Consider the following 19,401-nt stretch of genomic DNA (forward strand, 5'->3'; position numbering starts at 1 on the left):
CGGCCTCCGCCCCTCCGCTCGGCCCTGCCCCTGTAGCGTGAAAGCAGCCGAAGACGACACCGAAACACCTGGATGCAGCTGTGTGCCAATAAAACTTTATTGTCATCACCAAAGTGTGAACTGCATGTAATTTTCATGAGTCACGGAATCTTGCTCTTGTCTCAGTGTTTTCAACCACTTAGACGTGTAAAACCGTTCTCGGATCACGGGCCCTATAAAAGCAAGTGACAGGCTGGACGTGGCCCTCGGGCTGTGGTTTGCCAAGGCTGGTGCTAGATGCCAAGTCCCCGCGGGCAGGAGCCGTGGGTGTTTTTCTCTGCCCAGTGTTCCCACCACATTTCCCATGCAGGGCAACAATATTGGTGCAATAAAACAAAACACGTACTGGGGGACGGAGATGAGAATCCTTGGCCTGTCCACACCTTCGGGTTCTGGGGACGGCTGGATGAAGGAATGCTCGTGGACGGGTGTTCACATCACCAGGGGCTATGTCTTTTCAGAGCTTTATTTACCACTTGGTTCTTAAAGGGGAGGCTACAAAGCTCACAGCGGTGACTATCAGGAAATGGCCAATAAAAACGGAAGGAAGCAATGCTCTAAAATCCATTTGGTTGAGTTATTCACTTATCCGTTTATGAATCTAGCAACAACAATTGCACCCCTCAACCCTGCCCCCTTCCCAGTGCACACACACAAAGGCAAAACTTTGTTTTTCCCGGATCCCCGGGGAGCCTTCGTTTCGGTGGTGGCCTAAGGAGAGATCAGGGAAGCTGCGCGGTGTAGTCGATTAAAGCACAGCTGTTCATCAATTAGGACAGAGAAAATTGTCCTGCTGTTCTAGAGTGGCGTGATGTGCCTCACGTTGTCAGAACAGGCACTGTGAGACGGGATCGGTGCCCGCTTCCCTTCATCCTGTCTCCCCCGGATCCTGATCTGGAGGGCACCCAGGTCGCCACGTTCCTGCTCCTTTGCTGCCCGCAGCCCTGCTCCATCCGGCGCTGACCACAGCCAGGGGGCACCGACCGCCTGCCCGTGTTAGTCCAAAATCCAATTTGCATGACAGAGGGTGGTGGGAAGCAGAGGTCACCATGGGTTCCTGTGGATGCAGTTCGGATAGTGTGGTGCCCTTGATTTGACCCGAATGAGATGTCCACTGGGCTCCCTTGTGTTCTGAGCAGGGCTCCTGCAAAGCAGCTGGCTGTGGATTCAGAGAGCTGTGCTTAACAACACTTTACGTGGCAAAGAACTATTTAATCCACTTACACTTCCTGCCACAATTACAGGGAACAGCAGAGAGAATACTGAACATCATCAAGTAGCCACTCTCATTCTCAGGTCAAGTCCAGGGTATTTTTTTCCCCATAATATTCAGAATCGTACTTTCCAAGGTCCTGTGTGGGTTGGCCCCCACCTACCTCTCCCACATCACCTCCTGCCTCAGGGCCTTTGCATTATCTCTTTTGCCTCCTTTGGTCTTTGTTTAAATGTCACCTCCTCAGGTCATGTCATCTAAAGTCATTCCCCCATCATGTTATCACATTTTCCTATTTCCACAATTTGTAGTTCTTAGGTCTGGTCCCTCCTCTGCATCCTGCAACCCTCTGCTTTCATGTAACACCATAAAAACCTGGCACAAAGTAGGAGATCAGTAAATCCTTGTCGACCGGATGACTGCAGCGTGAGGCTGGAGAAAGAGCGTCCCGCGTGGGGGACTGCTCCCGAGTGGGCATCAGAGCTCTGGGGTTCAGGACTCAGCCTTAACACGTGGCCGCTGTGGTCTGGGGCCAGCCACTCAGCCCTTGAGCCTCAGTCTCTGCAGCTGAGAAACAAGGAAAATGCTAGAACCCTCCGCTCAGGAGCATCAGGAAAGTTGAATGCCCCAGCAGTTATGAAAAGTGGCTTGTGGACTGTAAATCGTGCTGCACATCCTGGTCACTGGGGACCCTGCCAGCTCCGGGGGGCAGGGACAGAGAGCAGCTCAGCTTTGTCACTGCGCCGTCTGGCAGAATCCCTGTTCACTTTCCACAGCAGTTGTTGAGTAAAAGGATGCCCCTTGGGCTGGTCTCAGCTGACGTTGAGGAATTGAGAATAAAGAAATCATGTGCTGCCCGAGAGATTGTCCGGCTTCCCCAGTGTTACGGGGTCAGCTGGCTCCACAGAATATGTGCCGGTGTCCTCGCCCCCAGTGTCTTAGTATGTGACCGTATTTGGACATAGCGGCGCCTTTAAAGGTGTGATTAAGGTTAAGCGAGGTCATAAGAATGGACCCTGATCCAGTCTGACCGGAGTCCTTACAGAAGAGGAGGTCAGGACCCAGGCAGAGAGGGAAGACGACGTGAAGACGCAGGGAGAAGGCGGCTGTCTGTAAGCCAAGGGAGGAGGCCTCAGAAGAATCCAACCCTGCCGACACCTCAGTCTTGGACTTCCAACCTCCAGAAGTGTGAGAATAAACTCCTGTTGTGTGAGCCGCCCTGTCTGTGGTGCCCTGTGATGTCTGGCAGCCCTGACAGGGAAATAGACCCAGACAGCAGTAAACACAGCTCCTGATGATGGAGAACTGAGCTTGCTCAAGGCCCCAGGAGAAGGGCATGATAGAGGAGGTCTCACGGCACCCGCAGCTGTAAGATGAAGACACTGAGGCGGGGACAGGGAACAGGGGCCCGCCCCCTGGGCCGCAGGCAGGACGAGGCAACGCGAGAGAGGCAAGGTGGTTAGCGCAGAGGCTCTGAGAAGGACCTCGGGTTCCAGCCTCGGCTTGGTCATTTCTTAGCTCTGGGATCTTGGCAGATTACTTAACCGCCAAGTTTCAGTTTCTCCATCTTTACGGGGGCTGGTAGCGGTGGTACCCAGCTCTTAGGGCCAGAGTATGTCTCAGAGGCCTCAGTAGCTCCCCATGAGTGGCTCAGGAGAGCTCTCAAACTCCCGGGCAATCTTCACAGCTCTCAGGCCAGGTTGGCTGGACTTCAGACCCTGCCCTCTTCCCGCCCAGGCTGCCCGTGGCCCCCGGGGATGCAGGTTCTTGGCAGGAACAAGCCACAGCCCACGGAAGGGGAGCTGGCCTGGTGGGCGAACCCCCCTCTGAGCCCCTGTGACCAGCATCTGGGTCTTTTAAGGACCACCTCCTGCATCTTCTGCCGCCGTGGAACAGACCAGAAGCTTGCTGTGGCAGCTAGAAGCAGCGCAGGTGCCAGAAAAGGTGTGAAGGCCAGACCCCGTGTGGACAGCCTAGCTCAGGAGGCAGAGAAGAAAACTTAGGTTGCGATGTAAATCGTTTCTAAAACTTCTGACTGTGATGATGTGATTGAGCTCCCTGGGAGCCGGGAGGCAGTGAAAGCAGCAGTTACTGATGCAAAAGGCACAGCGGTCCAGGAGGGGGTCGGGAGGGGTCCTGGAGGGGTCCTGGAGGAGTCCTGGGGCCGAGCCCCTCCCCGGTTCCGGCCAGGCAGCGGGTGTGCCGCGACCTAGATGTGCGGCTTTCGGGGAACTGCCTCAGTCTCTCTGTGTCTTGGTTTCCACATATGTATCATGGAATTCATAATAGCCTCTATTTCGTACGTGGTTAGAAAGATGGAGTCATCATACACAGAAGGGTCTGCCGGGGAAATGATGGCTGTGGTCTGACGGTTCTCATCATTATACTTGTTCTTTTAATTTCCGTCCTCCCCCGCCCCCCGCCCACTGTCCTTGGGTCCTCCCAGCCCACCGTCCACACACGGCTCTAATACTGTGTTCTTGTACCAACCTCGCTCTGCCTGAGAGACTAGCTAGCGGCCACCCTCCAAGGTCCAGCCGTTGTTGCCTCTTCTTTGAGGCCTGCTTTGTGGTTGGTCTCATATATCTCCTGGAGTCTTGCAAGATGAGTCCTCTTTTCCTCATTTTCCATGTGGAGAAACTGAGGCCCACGGAGATTGATTTGTCCAAGGCCACCAAGCTTTCAAGGTCACAAAGTTTCAAACCCAGGGCTCTGTGGTCCCCAGACCACCGTGATTGACCCCTATCTCCCTTCCTACTTGGATCATGTTGTATTCATGTGGCCACTGATCCAGCTACGGTGTGAATTCTTCGATGGTGGGCGTAAATCTATTCATCTCTGTGTCCCTGGTACAGGCAGATGCTTGATGAATACCTGGTGAGCGACTGAAGGGAAAGACAAATTCCATGTGCATATAATAAAGGAGTTAGGTTTGAAGGGATCTCTAAGTTCGCCACAGGTCTCAAAAAGCTTAAGTCACGCAATTCACGGAACTTTCTTCTCGTCAAAATCATGTTAGGAAAATCTAGCAGTGTGTAGTAGGTGCACGATTTTTAATATAACTTGCAATTTCCATAGCTTCTTATTGAGACATGAACTTAAACGGGCACAGGTGGTTGGTCGAATATGTGTATCCAGAGCATTGTGGGAGAATCTCAGTGTGGACCTACCTGCGAAGCATCTTGAACTGAGTGAGACGGGTGTCAAAACAGAAAAGGTGTTAAGGCTGAGCAGACCTGTGCCTGGGTCCTTCTCAGCCGCCTGCTGGTCTCCTAACCTTTGCCAAGTCACCAGGCTTTTCCATTTCTTCATCTGTAAGGAGGGAACAACGTGAAGCGGGGCTGTGATGGGAACTGTGGCTGCTGCAGGGTGGACTGGACGTGAGTCAGTTTCCTCTTCCTCCTCTTGCTAACTTACAAGACAGAGTTCAAATTCCTCACTCTGGTCACTAAGGTACTGTTAGTCCATCTTTCAGCCTATAGTCCTTGTTCTCTGTCGCCACCTGCGGCAGCATTGACAGGTGTTTACTGCACATCTGCCTGTGGCATTTGCCATGCCTGGTGCACGAGACAGTCTTGGTCAGTGTGAAAGGGTTGGTACAGGTGACTGAGGTTCTTAGAGGCCACAGCATGGTGCCATCCCTTCCAACTGGAGGCTTGACTTGGCTGTGGATGGTGGGACTTCAGGGGGCAGTTACGGGGAGAACAGGTGGTATTTGTAAGGGTCCAGAGGATGGAAAGTCAAGGCACGTGTGAAGGTCATCAGTAGACAGTGCTTTTGGACTAGGGGGCCAAGCATGAGAAGAGAAGGTGGAGGGGTTAGATGGGGTGGTGGGGGGTGGTTCCTGCTGAGAATTGAGTGGTCATGGAAGGGACTTTATTCCTGCCTTCCTCCCTGTTGTCCATCCTTCCTTCCCTCTTTCCTCTTTCTTCTCTTTCTCTCCCCCTGCCGACTTCAGAAGGATGGAGTTTGAAGCAAGGTTGAAGTTGGAGGATTAGAGAAGGCAGATCTCAGTGGGGTTCTCAGTGGGTGTGGGAAAGAGAAGAGATCAAATTAGAAGAGGATTAAAATATCAGTACAGTTTCTAAATCCTGAAACTAAGTGAGAGTCCGTAAAGGACAAAAGGCAGAACACCATATCCTCTTCAACATCCTGGCTCCTGCTTCATGTCTGTTCCTGCCTTTGGATGGCTATGACTCAAAGGCTTAGGGACAGGGCCACCCGGGGGACACCTTCCTGACCTACTCCGTAAATCAGAGCTCTCAGTTGGCAAGCATTTGATTTCTCCCAACATTAAGTTAAAGGAAACAAGAATACTCTCTGCCTGCCTGTCCATCCATCCGTCCATCCATCCATCCGTCCATCCATCCATCTGTCCATCCATCCATCCATCCATCCATCTCTGTCTTTCTTCCTTCCATCTTCCCATCCATCCGTCCACCCACTGGGCACTAATACAACAGTAGAGTAGGAGGAAGGGATAATTATTAATTGATGTAGAGTTATTGGGGTCATATAGATTTGGGGAGATCACTGTCTTCTATTTACTCTTTTCCTAGTCAAGTCACCTGATCACTCAGAGACTCAGCTCTGTCATCTGCAAACTGGGACTAATGGAACCTCCCTTACAAGGGTGTGATGTGGCGTCTCCACAGCAACCTTCCCCAAGTGCTTCCCCTGGTGACGTGGGTGGGGACCTCTGCTCCATAGTCTATGGAGGCAGGACTGCACCACTAAGGGGTTATTTGCATATTTTTCCGGAAGAACAGGGTAGGTCTGCACTGGCCCCACCCATTGTGGAGAAAGTTCTTCTTCCTGAAGCCCAGCCTTGCTGGGGTGCCTCATTCTGCCAGATGCTTTGAGGCTCAGCGTGTGATGGCCGCCTCCCAGGGGGCGTGTGCCCTAGCGGAAGGGGCAGGGAGGGAGCCCCAAGGGAAGGGTTTGGGTGGGTTGTTCTCTGCAAGGGTGGGCACCCAGAGACAGCCTCCCACCCTGCACATTACCTCCCAGCGGCAGGGTGGGGAGTCCTTGGCACTGTTTTTCCAGATAAGGAAGCTTACAAGGGCTGGGAAGGGTAAATAACGTGACCAAGGTCACATGCCTGTGGGTGGTAGGTGGACCCACAGGGTGGCAGGGGGTTTAGAACTGGGACACAGCCTGGTGGCTCAGCTGCCCCTTCCCTGCTTCCGTTTTGATTTTGGAGAGAAAATCTCTACCTTCAGCCTGGACCTGTGAAATGGGTACATCCTGAACAAGGAAATGGCCAACAAGTTCTGGAGACTCAGCCTGCTGGTCTGGCCAGGGTGTGGTGGGTGACGCAGAACTGCACGCCCGGGTCTTCCCAGCGACAGTCCCAGAACCAGCGTAGCAGCAGCAAGAGGAACAACAAGGAGGCTGAGGTGAGTTTATCAAGAGGCTGAATGTCTTTGTTTTAAAGAGTGAGACTTTATTCCTAGACTTACTGATGCCTGTCCTAGAATTTAGGTGTGCAAAGGCCTTTCTTTTATGAAATGAGAATGACAATAGCAGGGTACTTGGGTTTTGTTTTGAAAGTTTTGGCCAAATAAGAGCTGGAAACTCTACATTGATTCCTCTCTCTGCCTACCTGCCTATTATCTGTGTATCTATCCATCATCTTTCTGTTATCTATCTATCTATCTATCTATTTATCTATCTATCTATAAACTATATACCTATCTATTTGTCTGTCTGTCTAATCTATCTACCTATCTTCCTGTCTTTAATTGTAAAATGTACTGCTCTATGACATCCACGGGTCTGGGCATCCCTGCTCTGTATAAGCTCAAGAAAGGTCCTGGATTAGAAGCTCTCGGTGCCTTCCAGGGGCTACTATTCAGCCACATTTCAGGCAGCCCAGAGCCCTTGTGATCCTGGCTCTGCCTCTCTCTAGCTGTGTGATGACTCTCTCGGGGCCTCCTTTGCTCTTCCACAATCTGGACTTCCGAGGCTGGCTTGGAAGGGTCAGTGTGAGGTCTGGGAGCACAGAGCGTGGAAACGACTAGCCCAGAGCCTGGCACACAGTGGGCATCCAACCAGTGGGACTTGGCCTCATCTGTTCATTCATTCGCTCACCCGCTTACCAAAGCCCATGGACCTCTTCCTGTGGAACTGGCCCCTGCCTGATGTGCTGCAGGAACAGCAGACATGGACGGCTCCAGCTTTCAGCTTGTCAATGGAGCCAGGGGCCCCAGTAAATACACAGCAGATCTGCTCGCTGTGTGGGGTGAAGGGGAGGGCTCCTGGAAGAGGGTGTGCAGGGTGTTGCAGGAGCCCGTGCAGTTGGAGGGGTGGGGGGAGAAGCACCTGGCCGGGCCTAGGGTATGGGAGCTGGTGGGATGGGGTCCGGTTGACACAGAAGAGCTTCTGGCTCTAAATGGGAGATGCTCAGAGGACCAGGGGAACAGACTTCCGGGAACCCCAAAAATTTAAACACCAGAGAAAATGCAAACGCGTGGTTTCTTGGAACGACAGATGGACTGTGGTCTTTTTTCGAGCAGAATGTCACCGCTGATTTGGAGATCACACCTTCTCTGGGGGTCGTGGTAGCAGATCCCCTGCACGCCCAAGGTCCATCTGTTTGCAGAGCCCTTTCTCAGACTTGACTTCGTCTGATCTGCACAGCAGGCCCACAAGGCGGGCATTATCATCAGTTACCTAAGAGGCCATGGTGGCTTGGATAGATGAGATGACATGCCTAAGGCCACCTGGCTGGTCAGCTGCGACGTGACCCAGCGCTTCAAGTCCGCGGTGCTGGCCCTCCCAAAGCAGCCCTCTCCCTCCAAACCCTCTGCATGCGGTATCTGCCCCATGGACAGGCGCCCTGTTTTGTTTCTCTCTTTCTGACATCTGCCGACTTTAGAAAGGTCAGTCAGCACCTTCGGCCAGTGACCTCAGCATCCCGTGACCCTGAAGAGGACACAGAGCTGGGCAGTGGGTCCTGGTGTCTCCCTCATCTCTCCGTCCCCAGGGGGGTGGCCTCCTGCAAAGTGATTTTAGCAGGAGCCTCAGGAAAAAACTGGACATGTTGACTCTCAGTGTTCAAAAGGCTGGCATCTGGGGGAAATTCATTATTTATATTCTGATGGGGGAACTCTCTGTTTTTCTCAAGTGAAAACATTTGCTAAAAATCCTGGCAAATCAGAAAGAAGGAACTTAAAAAAAAAGAAAATTTAGCATCAGAAGTTGGACACTGATTAAAATTCTGGGTTAAATCTTTCTGAGCCGGGGAACAGACGACCCGCACAGCCCTCCTGCGTGGACTTCTATTTCTGTGAATGTTGCCCTGTGTTAGTTTTGTTGTCAGTGTACAGGTTTTTTTTTTTTTTAAGGATATAAATTCCAACCATGTTTCGTGTGAAGGGTCTCAGTGCACACTGACATTGTGAGTGTCAGCCCCAGATCACTTTAATCAGAGAGTGGATATGCATGATAAAACGGATAAGGGACTTTAATCAAAAAATCCGCTGGCCTGGAAACGTGACGCACTCCGCCAAACACACTTCATCCCACTTTTCTTGTGCCACTGCCAAGATTCTATTTCATGAATATGCATTGGGCATGATATTACATTAAAATGTGACATTGGTGTATGGCGTGGAGGATTTAGAATTCCCTCCCCGGCCCCAATCTGTATGTAGATAGCTGTACACGCACACACACGGGCGCTCACACGTGTGGATTTCCACAAAGTTTCTGTCAATTGGACGTTAATGTCCCGATGTGATTTTTTTTCTTCCCAAAGATTGTTTGGGAGCTGAATATTGGATTTGTAACCTGTATCAGCCCTGTAAGAAACTAATAGCAAAGCAGGCAGGAGTTTTATCTAAACTCTCCCCAGGAATGTTTTGTCCAGTTTTCAGCGAAGGTTACATCTTGCTGTATGAAGTGCTCACTTGTGAGCGGGCACAGGCGGGGGATTTTGTGGCTTGTTTCTACTCCAAGGAATTCATTCCAGGTGTGATGAATGAGGGAGCGGTGTGCCTTTCCCCGTTTCAGCCGCATCACATGCTTCTTAGAAACTGGACCGGGAGACCCTGGTGAAGCGCATGGAGCTCCCTTCCTCAGGAGCAACTCTAGGCTCACGTCTGTCTGCTTTGGGGTCCACAGACTCCAGCTAGTCAGCCGCCATCAGCCCCCAGCTCTCCTCCTCTCTGACTGTTGTGTTTTTCCCTCCACCTAGATGGAAGCTGCAAATTTTGAGAACTGATCAGAAATAATATCATGCCATGCAAAGCACACAGCTTGCCAAGTCAGGGTGCATGGAGCAGATTAAAGATGAATGTATTGTGAGACTGTGTTAGATACCTTGCAAAGTCTCGTGGAAAAATTCTGGGTGGCGTTGGCAAGCACAGATTCGTCTGAAGGAATCAGGGGCTGAATGGCTCCCTAATGCTATTTGCATAGAAAACAGACTGGTGTTCTGACTCTGCACCGGGCTGGCTGTTCCGTGGCCTCTCGGTGGCACTGGTGGCAAAGGCTGGCGCCCCCACCTGCCGCCCCTTCCGGCCGTACAGACCTGTCATGGAACTGGTGGGGTTTTTCTGGGCTTTAGCCAGGGTTCCCTGAGCATGACAGCTGCTTCTCTCACCCACTTCACATCGCTTTCCCAAGGCATGGCTATGGGATTGTGTACTGGGTTGAATAGTGTCCCCTCCCCAGATTCATGCCTACCCAGAACCTCAGAATGAGACTTTATTTGGAAATAGGGTCTTTTCAGATGTAATTTGTGAAGGACCTGGAGATGAGATCACCCTGGATTTAAGGCCAATGACTGGTGTGCTTATAAGAGCAGGAGAAAATGACAGAGACATAGAGAAAAGACGGTCATATGAAGACGGGGCAGAGATAGGAGTGACGCTGCCACACGCCCAGGGACGCGTGGAACCACCAGAAGCTAGAGGTGGCCAGGAAGGGTTCTCTCTTAGAGCCTCTGGAGGGAGTGTGGCCCTGCTGACACTTTGATTTTTTTTTTTCCTTAGCCTCCGAAACAGTGCAAGAATAAATTTCTGCTATTTTAAGACACCCAGTTTGTGGTACTTTGTTATGGCGGCCACAGGACACTTGCAGACCATACAGTAAAGGGTTTCTAAAGACTCTCAAAACCCCTAGATGTCGAGCCTCATTCCCTGCTCTCCAGCTGCGTGGTTAGAACTGTGTTTTCCCCTCTACAAGCTGGGGGCCACCCCTATTTCAGTGCTGGCCGGGGGAACTCCCAGTGGGGAGGGGACACAGCCCTTGGACAAATGAAGGTCCCTTAGTGTGGTCAGGATGGAAAGTTGAGCACAAATCCAACTGGGGACCTTCATGTGCAAAAAGAGATGGTGGCTCAGCCAGGCCGCCCACACAGATGGACGGCAGCCCCTCCCCTCACAGGACTGCGAGGTGGCACCTGCAGGCCAGAGCCTCGAAGCTGTGCTCAGAGCCACACCTAGTGGACACGACTTATCCCACATCCAAAGATTGTACTTTCTGATAAATTGGGGGAGTAACCAACCTCAATCAAAAAGATGTGGGGTCTTGAGGGTCATGGACATGGAAAGTCCCCTTAGGAGGACCGTGGGAGGAAGGTCATGTGGGCAGCATGGGGTTGGGGGCCATTTATGGCTGGGAAACCCTTAGAAGGCCCCTCCATTCCTCGAAGCCTCACTTTTGGCATTTGAACAATGTGGGTAAAAATTATACCCAGCACACAGGGTTGATGGGGAGACTAAGTTAAGTGAGGTAACTCAATGCGAACAGTCTATAAATGATGAAACTTTATATAAAATTAATATTTTTATCCTTTGGAGGTAATTTCCCCTCCCTCCTTCCTTTCTCTTACTTTTTTGGGACACCCAACTCTGTGCTATCGTGGGAGTCCCAGGAGAAAGCTCCCTTTCTGGGAGAAGGTATACATAGCATCTGGCTGGGAAAAGGCAGCACTTGAGGCTGCAAGTCTTAGAAAACCTTCTCTGACAATTAATGGGCATGTATTGATTTCCAAGTACTTTGCCCACTGCCAACATGTCCAAACTGCTTCCCTATAAAAACTAAAATTCAGCAATATTGGACCTTCTGATGTCACCAATGGCTTCTGGTGATTGATATCAGAATCCCTGGTAGACCAGCGCAGCCTGTGTCCAGGGACCCCGAGAGCAAAGCCCGTGGGTCCCCTGACAGCACTGAGACTTGCAGATTGCAATTTGGGACCTGCTGGAATGAGAAGCATGCTTCCCTGTGATGGAGGCTGAACTTGGGTGGGGCTCCCTCCTATCCGGACCTCTCATTGGCTATTTCTCCTGAGCCTTAACGACATCTGAATCAAGCAAGATAAACACTGTGATACTTCAAAGGCTTGGCTGCTGCTCACAAAGGCAGTGGTAGCCTGATGCGCGAGGCATGGGGTCTGGACTGTGAACACGGATGAGATGAGAGCCAACTTGGGGACAGCTGAGTGCCACAGACTGAGCCCTGGACAACTGAGATGACATCTGCCTGTCCCAGGCTCTGCTGCTCACGGGGGGTGAGACCTTGCCATGCATGCCACATCCCACTTGGGGCCTCAGTTTTCCCATCCACAACCTGAGTCTACATCATAAGAAATTTGTGAAGCTCAAAAAGGACTAGATATTTATAAGCAAAATACACTTTGAACAACTGTGGAGCAGGGGCAAGTGCCACTGTGATTTCCCACCATTTACTAGACATGTACCCATTCACTATAAAAATGGTGGGGTTTTTTAATTCAAAAAAATACACACACCCCAATGTTCATAGCAGCACTATTTACAACAGCCAAGACATAGAAGTGACCCAAATGCCCATCAATGGACGACTGGATTAAGAAGATGTGGTATATATACACAATGGAATATCAGACATAAAAAACAATGAAATGCTGTCATTTGCAGCAACTTGGATAGATCTGGAAAATATGCTTAGTGAAATAAGTCAGACAAAGACAAATACTATATGATATCACTTATATATGGAATCTAAAAAAGTTACAAACGTACCTATACACAAAACAGAAAGAGAAAGCAAACATGGTTACCAAAGTCGGGGGGTAGGGACAAGTTAAGAGTATAGAATTAACAGATACACACTACTACACATAAAATAGATAAGCAACAAGGCTTTATTGAGTAGCACAGGGAATTATCCCCAACATCTGGTAATAACCTATAAAGGAATATAGTCTGCAAAAATACTGAATACACCAGAAACTAACACAATATTGTAAATCAAGTATACTTCAATAAAAAAAAAAAGAAGGCGATGTTTTCAGGGAAGTTCCTCCAATCTGAAATAAATAGCTTTCTTGGAGGAATTCCACGTGTTGTAATTTTCACTCGAGAGGCAAACCTAATTATGGGGCTTGGGTGGTGCCAGCTGGCAAACCCAGATGGCACTGTGTCCACCTGCAGTCCCTGGCAGGTGGGATGACCTTTGCGTTCAGGGCGTGACTCTCTGGTTCTTAACTTTTTGAACCACCCTGAACATCACTTGAAAAGGAAGGTGCCCAGGAAAGGTGAGGCAGCTGTTCTCATTTAACCGCCAGCATCATCATCAGATCCAAATCTCCGAATTCTGTAACCCAGGCAGGAGGAAGAACATTCCCTGTGCAACCCCGACGAGCTCGGTGATAATGAATCCTTTTGCATTTACTTATGTCATGTTGACGCCTCACACTGGGTTATATCATGTCATGTTTCATTATTCTAGGATTCATAAGACATAGTAGAATACTGGCAGGAGTTTGGGAATTAGAGGGAAAAAAAAAGAGCCCACAACCCCACACCTACTGTATATTTTTCTTACCTGTTGCCCACTGCGGTTTCAGTTCGAAAGCTCCCCCTGTGAGTCTGTGTTATTAATTAGGATGGTTGGTTATCTGCAAGAAGCAGATATTTCTAAGATACAGGCACACAGTATGGGAATGAGGGTATCTGGGGACTCACTCTACTTGAAGAAATAGAACCATACTTGAAAGTTGCATTATGCGGCAAGGACAAATGCATCTAAAAATAACTCACCAGTCTGATTTTTCTCTCCGCCTTCCTATCCAGTGGCGATGTGCTTCAGCTTTGGCTCCTTAATGTTTGGGGTCCTCCAGACGTATGCATAATTTTGACCTTCTTCTTTTCTACCCGGACTGCTCTTAAATTTTGTTTTATGGTGGTAAGAACACTTACCATGAACTCTGCCATCTTAAATTTTCAAGGGCACAGTACAGTATTGTTATCTGCAGGTTAACAGTGTTGCACAGCAGGTCTCCAGAACTTACCCATCTTGACCCAATAAACCTGTTGTACCTCCTCTTCCCCCGTCCCAGTCCCTGGAATCCACCATTCTATTCTTTCTTTTTTTTTAAAATCAAAGTATAGTTGGTTTACAGTTGGTGTTAATTTCTGGTGTACAGCATAGTGATTCAGATATATATATATATATATATATATATATATATATATATATACACACACACACACACACACATACACACACACTCATTTTCATATTCTTTTTCATTATAGGCTATTACATGGTATTGAATATTGTTCCCTGTGCTACACAGCAGGACCTTGCTGTTCATCTATTTTATACATAGTAGTGTGTATCTGCAAATCCCGAACTCCCAATTTATCCCTCCACTACCCCCTATTTCCCCTCTGGTAACCATAAGTTTGTTTTCTATGTCTGTGAGTCTGTTTCTGTTTTGTAAATAAGTTCATTTGCCTTATTTTTTTAAGATTCCACATGTAAGTGATATCATATGGAATTTTTATATTCCTTTCTGGCTTACTTCACTTAGTAGACAATCTCCAGGCCCATCCATGTTGCTGCAAATGGCATTATTTTATTCTTTTTTATGGCTGAGTAGTATTCCATTGTATGCATATATACCACATCTTCATCCAATCATCTGTCGATGGACGTTTAAGTTGTTTCCATGTCTCGGCTATTGTAAATAGTGTTGCTATGAATATTGGGGTGCATGTATGTTTTTGAATTAGAGTTTCCTCCAGATATATGTCCAAGAGTAGGATTGCTAGATCATAGGGTGACCCTATTTTTAATTTTTAAAGGAATCTCTGTAACTGTTTTCCATAATGGCTGTACCAACACCATTTTATTCTCTCCTTTTGCAAGCTTGACTATTTTAGAGACCACACATAAGTGGAATCTTGCAGTATTTGTCCTTCTGTGACTGGCTTACTTCACTTAGCATAGTGTCCTAGGGTCTGACTCCTCTTCCTTGGAGGCCTGGAGGTGCTCTGGGAAGAAGCCAAGAGAAGGAAGGAGCATTAAGACAGTAGAAATTTTCTCTCCAGTATTGTTGGGGTGGGTGCTAGATTTAGCATGTGAAAATATGAGATGCCTGGTTAAATTTGAATTTCAAACATATTTATTGAGGAGACATTCATACTGAAAGAATTATTCATTGCTTATCTGAGATTCAAATCTAACTGGGTGCTATGGACTGAATTGTGCCCCATCCATGCAAACTCAGCACTGAAGCCCAAACCCCCAATGTGATCATATTTGGAGGTGTAGCCTTTAGGAGTTAATTAGGTTGAGGGGAGGTCTTGAGGGTAGGGCCCTCATGATGGCATTAGTGCCCTTCTAAGAAAAGAGAGAAGAGAGCTTGCTGCCTCACTCTCTCCCTATCATATGAGGACATAGCAAGAAGGGGGCCATCTATAAATCCAGAGGAGACCCCTCCCTAGAAACTGACCATGCCGGCTTCTTGATCTTGGACTTCTAGCTTCTAGAATGATGAGAAAATAAGTATTGTTTAAGCCACCCAGTCTATGGTATCTTGTTATGGCCACCCCAACTGGCCTAGATACCGAGCATCCTGTATTTTGTCTGGAAACTCTAAATGTTGGCTTATTTTTTCCTGACTCGACCCAGCATTGCCAATACTCTTTGGGTTGCCCAGAGGTGGTTTTGGCTGGGGAGCGGGGGAGGTTGGCTGTGAGCAGAGGCTGAGGTGGGAAGGAATAAGAGGTGGAGAAGTTGAAAGATACCAAGAAATTTCCTGTTGAAGTGTTACCAATTCTGGGGAAATTGCAGGGCAACAAGGCACAGACTGCTTTTGTGGTTTCCCAGCAGGGAGTAAAACACCTTTGCGGTGACCTCAACTGGTGTCATCCAACATAGTGAGGGGTCACGGATGGGAAGTCTTCAGAAATATATGTATGAGTTTGCCCACCCAATTGCCCTTGTGATCCAAATTTCCACATCCATTTGCACAAAAATGAAGTGGATACATTGGCAGTTTCTGGGTGAAGAGTAAATAAAGGGAACGTAACAGCAGTCATCATTAGAGTCAGTGAGATGCTTCTGTGTCAATCTCGAAGGCTTTACTTTAGTCGTTTTCCCCAATACTGGAAGCACTTGGTGCTTTTGTCAAAGTAGGGCATCTTGGGGTGGAAGACCTCGTTCCTCACTGACTGCTTGTGGGCTATTTGGCAGGTAACTTTTCCCTCCTGAGCCTCAGTAGCCTCTTCTGTTCAATGGGGTTGATAGGGAGAGGACTATTGATAAGATTAAGTAGATTGTGAATGTAAGGCATAGCCCGGCACTCAGTAGGTCTTCAATAACTGGCAGTCATTATTTTTCTTCAAAAAGTTTGTGTCCCAGCCATAAATACCCTGGCCATTAGTGCAGGCTCATTAGGAGCACTTGCAAATAAAGACATTTCCCTCTTAAGTGGAAGGCTATTTCACAGTGAATAAATATTGTATTGATAGCATTAATAATAAAAAATACAAATGTGACTATAAAGCAGTATAATGGATGTGACTTAGCAACGTGGGGATCCGAGTGGGTTTGGGGGATCTGTGTGATTTGGGAGGTTTTATGCTAGGCGGTCAGAATAGATAATAGTTGTATTAATTGGCTTCCTGATCAGAGTTATGGAAGTCATGTTTTATGGGAATTATACAGAAAATACTAGAATAATTATTTCAATGATTATTGAAATAACACACACGCTCCTGCCCTGTGGACTAACACCTACAGGGCCAGGTGGCCTGGGGCTTCTTGGTGTAGGGTTTCAGAGTGGGTTCCAGGACCCTGGTTCTGAAAATGACCCTCTTCCTAGATCACTGTATGTGTGGTCTCATCGGCACCAACCCGAGGCAAGTGCACGTAGGCCCCTTGAGTGACCTGGAAAAACTGGGAGCTTGGAGAGACTTGGACTTTATGTTCTCCCCTAGAAATTGAGGCTCAGAGTCGGGCAGTGACTTGCCCAAGGTCACACTGAAACTAATGTGAATCTCTGAAGCTGTCCTATAATTGTTAAGCTTTGACTTTCAAAATCACTCACTAGTATCCTCTCTCTGTGTCCCTGGCAGTGGGAGACCCTGGGCATGGCTCCTCCCTGCCATGTGAGAAGCACGCAGCTCAAGCCATGTGTCGGTTATTGTGGTTGACTCCCCATCTTCTGTCCCACCCCAGGTGGCTAGTGGGAGCCACCTGGATGAGTCAGGGTAATCAATGCTAGCTGCTGTAACAGGTAAGCCCCAATCTCAGAGGCTTAGCGCAATACAGCATCAGTGACGTCCAGACCGGTGGGTGGCCTCTCACCAAGTGGTTCAGAAACCCAGATCTCCACATCCTACGATGTTGTCATCTTTTAGGGCCTGCACTGAATCTTCTTCACTCAGTTACTGATGAGAAAGAGCACAGAGGACCACGGAGGACATTTTATGGACAAGGCCTGGAAGTAACATCACTTGTTTTTCACATTCTGTTGGTAGAATCCAGTCAAATGGCCCAACCTGATCTGTAAGAGAAGCTGGGAAATTCAGTCTTCATGGATGTCCTGGAGGATGGTCAGCACTGGAAAATATCCACCAGATTTCTCCTGCAGCATCATGGTCATCCCTCCCCCCTGCCCCGTGGGCAGCTTAAGAACAGGTATGGAACCCGGTCCCGGCCAATGAGTCTGGAGGTGATGACAGCTGAGTCTTTTAGGACAAGTTCTCTTGCACCAAAGGAAATGGGCCCATTTCCTCCTTTGGGGAAGTCCCCAGAACTGCGTCCTGGTCCCTCCCTGCCTGAGGAAGACACACACGTGGAAATGAGCCAGGCAGAGGGGCTCTTGGAGCAGCAGAGCACCCCCCTAGCATACGGCGCCTGGAACTTGCCCTGCCTCTGGACCTCTGCTGCTGGGGCATAATCCATCATCACGTTGTCGGAGCTGGTTTGAATTTGGCCTTGCTGTTACTTGCGGCTGAGATCACCCTGACTGATAGCAGCCCCAGTGAAAATTCTTGGATGCAGTGTCCGAAAGTGAGCAAAAGATGTCAACGTTATTTAATAAAATGGATCATTACCGCCAGTGCCAGACATGTAGGCTGGGCTCAAAAGCCCAGAGGCAACTTGGAAAAGGGAGTCATCACCACAGGCCAGAGTCAGAAAGACCTTGATTCAAGTTCCTAGCTTGAATGCTTACCTACTCCGCAACCCTGGGCAAGTTACCTACCCTTTCTGAGCCTCTATTTTTTCCTGAGAGTCACAATGCTTATCTTGCCAAGTTGTTGAAATTCTACGTGTTAAGTGCTGGTCCACAGATGACATTTAATGGCTGGTAACTAGGTTTTGGCTTAATTGACTTGCTCAGAAAAGAAAGGGCCTTTTTCTTTAGTGTATAAAGTCTTTGGGCCCCAATTAACCAGTAGATCTCCTTCCCTCCGCTGTACAGACAGCCTCGCGGGGGTGGTTTGTGTCTAAGATCCCACTTGACCACGGCAGCCCGGTGGACCCTCCATTATTCATATTCTGCAGTAATGGGCTCATTATGCCTTGTCATGCGACTCTGTGGATTCTGGAACGAAACCAAACACCATTTCTCCAGTGGTTATTTTCTTCCTCGAGATGCTTATACTTTTTGGAGGTAGTGCCAACACATCCAGCGAGGCACTCAGATCCTTTTTGGAAGAAGACAGGGTATAAATCATTAATAAGTAAATAAATAACTAACCATGTGATTCTGTCAATTTAGGAGGAAAAAAAATCAGTCAAGCTGGAGTTTGCTGTCACGTATACTGCTTGATTGACTGAATTATGAACGTTTTTGGGGAGGGGAAGGGAGGAAGGAGTATCAGCATCGTGTTGCTCTCTGACAAGGAAGTTCTGGGAACAAAACTTAGAAAACAAGGAGAAGAAAGTTAGTCCAAGTGACTGCCCCATTTCCATGGCTGCAATTCGCAAAGGCACAGGTATAAAGTCCTGTATGGGCACAGGGTGGGTGCCAATCAAATATTTGGACCTCTCTTTTTTCCCTTGTTAAAAATTAAAATTCAACACCCTGTATGTGTTTCTTGTCTCAATACGAACTATTGTTTTTCTGCAATATTCATTCTAATGTGAAAAATGAAAGGTCATCATATTTAAAGACTTGGCCAATTCCCTTTCAGGAAGGGCTGGGCTCCATTTCATTGAAGAAAGAATTTTACGTCTTCCTGTGCAGTTTTGAAAAATTAATGATGACTTCATTATCTTCTCTTTTGAACATTAAAGTATAATTATGTCAGTGGACATAAGTAGAATTTCATTCATTTTGGTATAGAGTTCTGCGAGTTTTGACAAGTGCAGACGGTCACGTCACACCACCCCAAAGACTGGAGCACAATTTCTATCACGTGAAAAAATTCTGTGTCCCTTTGTGGTCAGCCCTCCCCTCCCACCCCAGATCCTCATAACCTCTGATCTGTCACTGCCCCTATAGTTTTGCCTTTGCAGGAATGTCATATAAATGGAATCCTACAGAATTTTACCTTTTGAGTCTGGCTTATTTCACTTGGCATAATACCCTGGAGATTCATCTATACTGTTGTATGTGCATGTAGTTGGTCTGTTCCTTTTTTAGTGATGAATAGTATTCCAAGTCCCACATTCCCCCCCTGGAGCCTGGGTGAGATGCTGACACTCTTCAACTCTCTGTCTCCAACCCACCTACAAACACTGACCAAGGAGCCACAAACCTGGTTGTTTTAGGGGAGACATCATTCCCATCTCTCAGTATCCATGCTCTTCATTATGTCCTCTCAGGTGCCCCCGATAAAGGCAGAGAATGCCTCCCTCTCTTTATTTGGCTGAGCCATTTGACTTGTTTTGTCCAATAGAATGAGGTGGGT

The sequence above is a fragment of the Camelus ferus genome, chromosome 6, assembly GCF_009834535.1.
Source record: "Camelus ferus isolate YT-003-E chromosome 6, BCGSAC_Cfer_1.0, whole genome shotgun sequence".
Taxonomy (NCBI): domain Eukaryota; kingdom Metazoa; phylum Chordata; class Mammalia; order Artiodactyla; family Camelidae; genus Camelus; species Camelus ferus.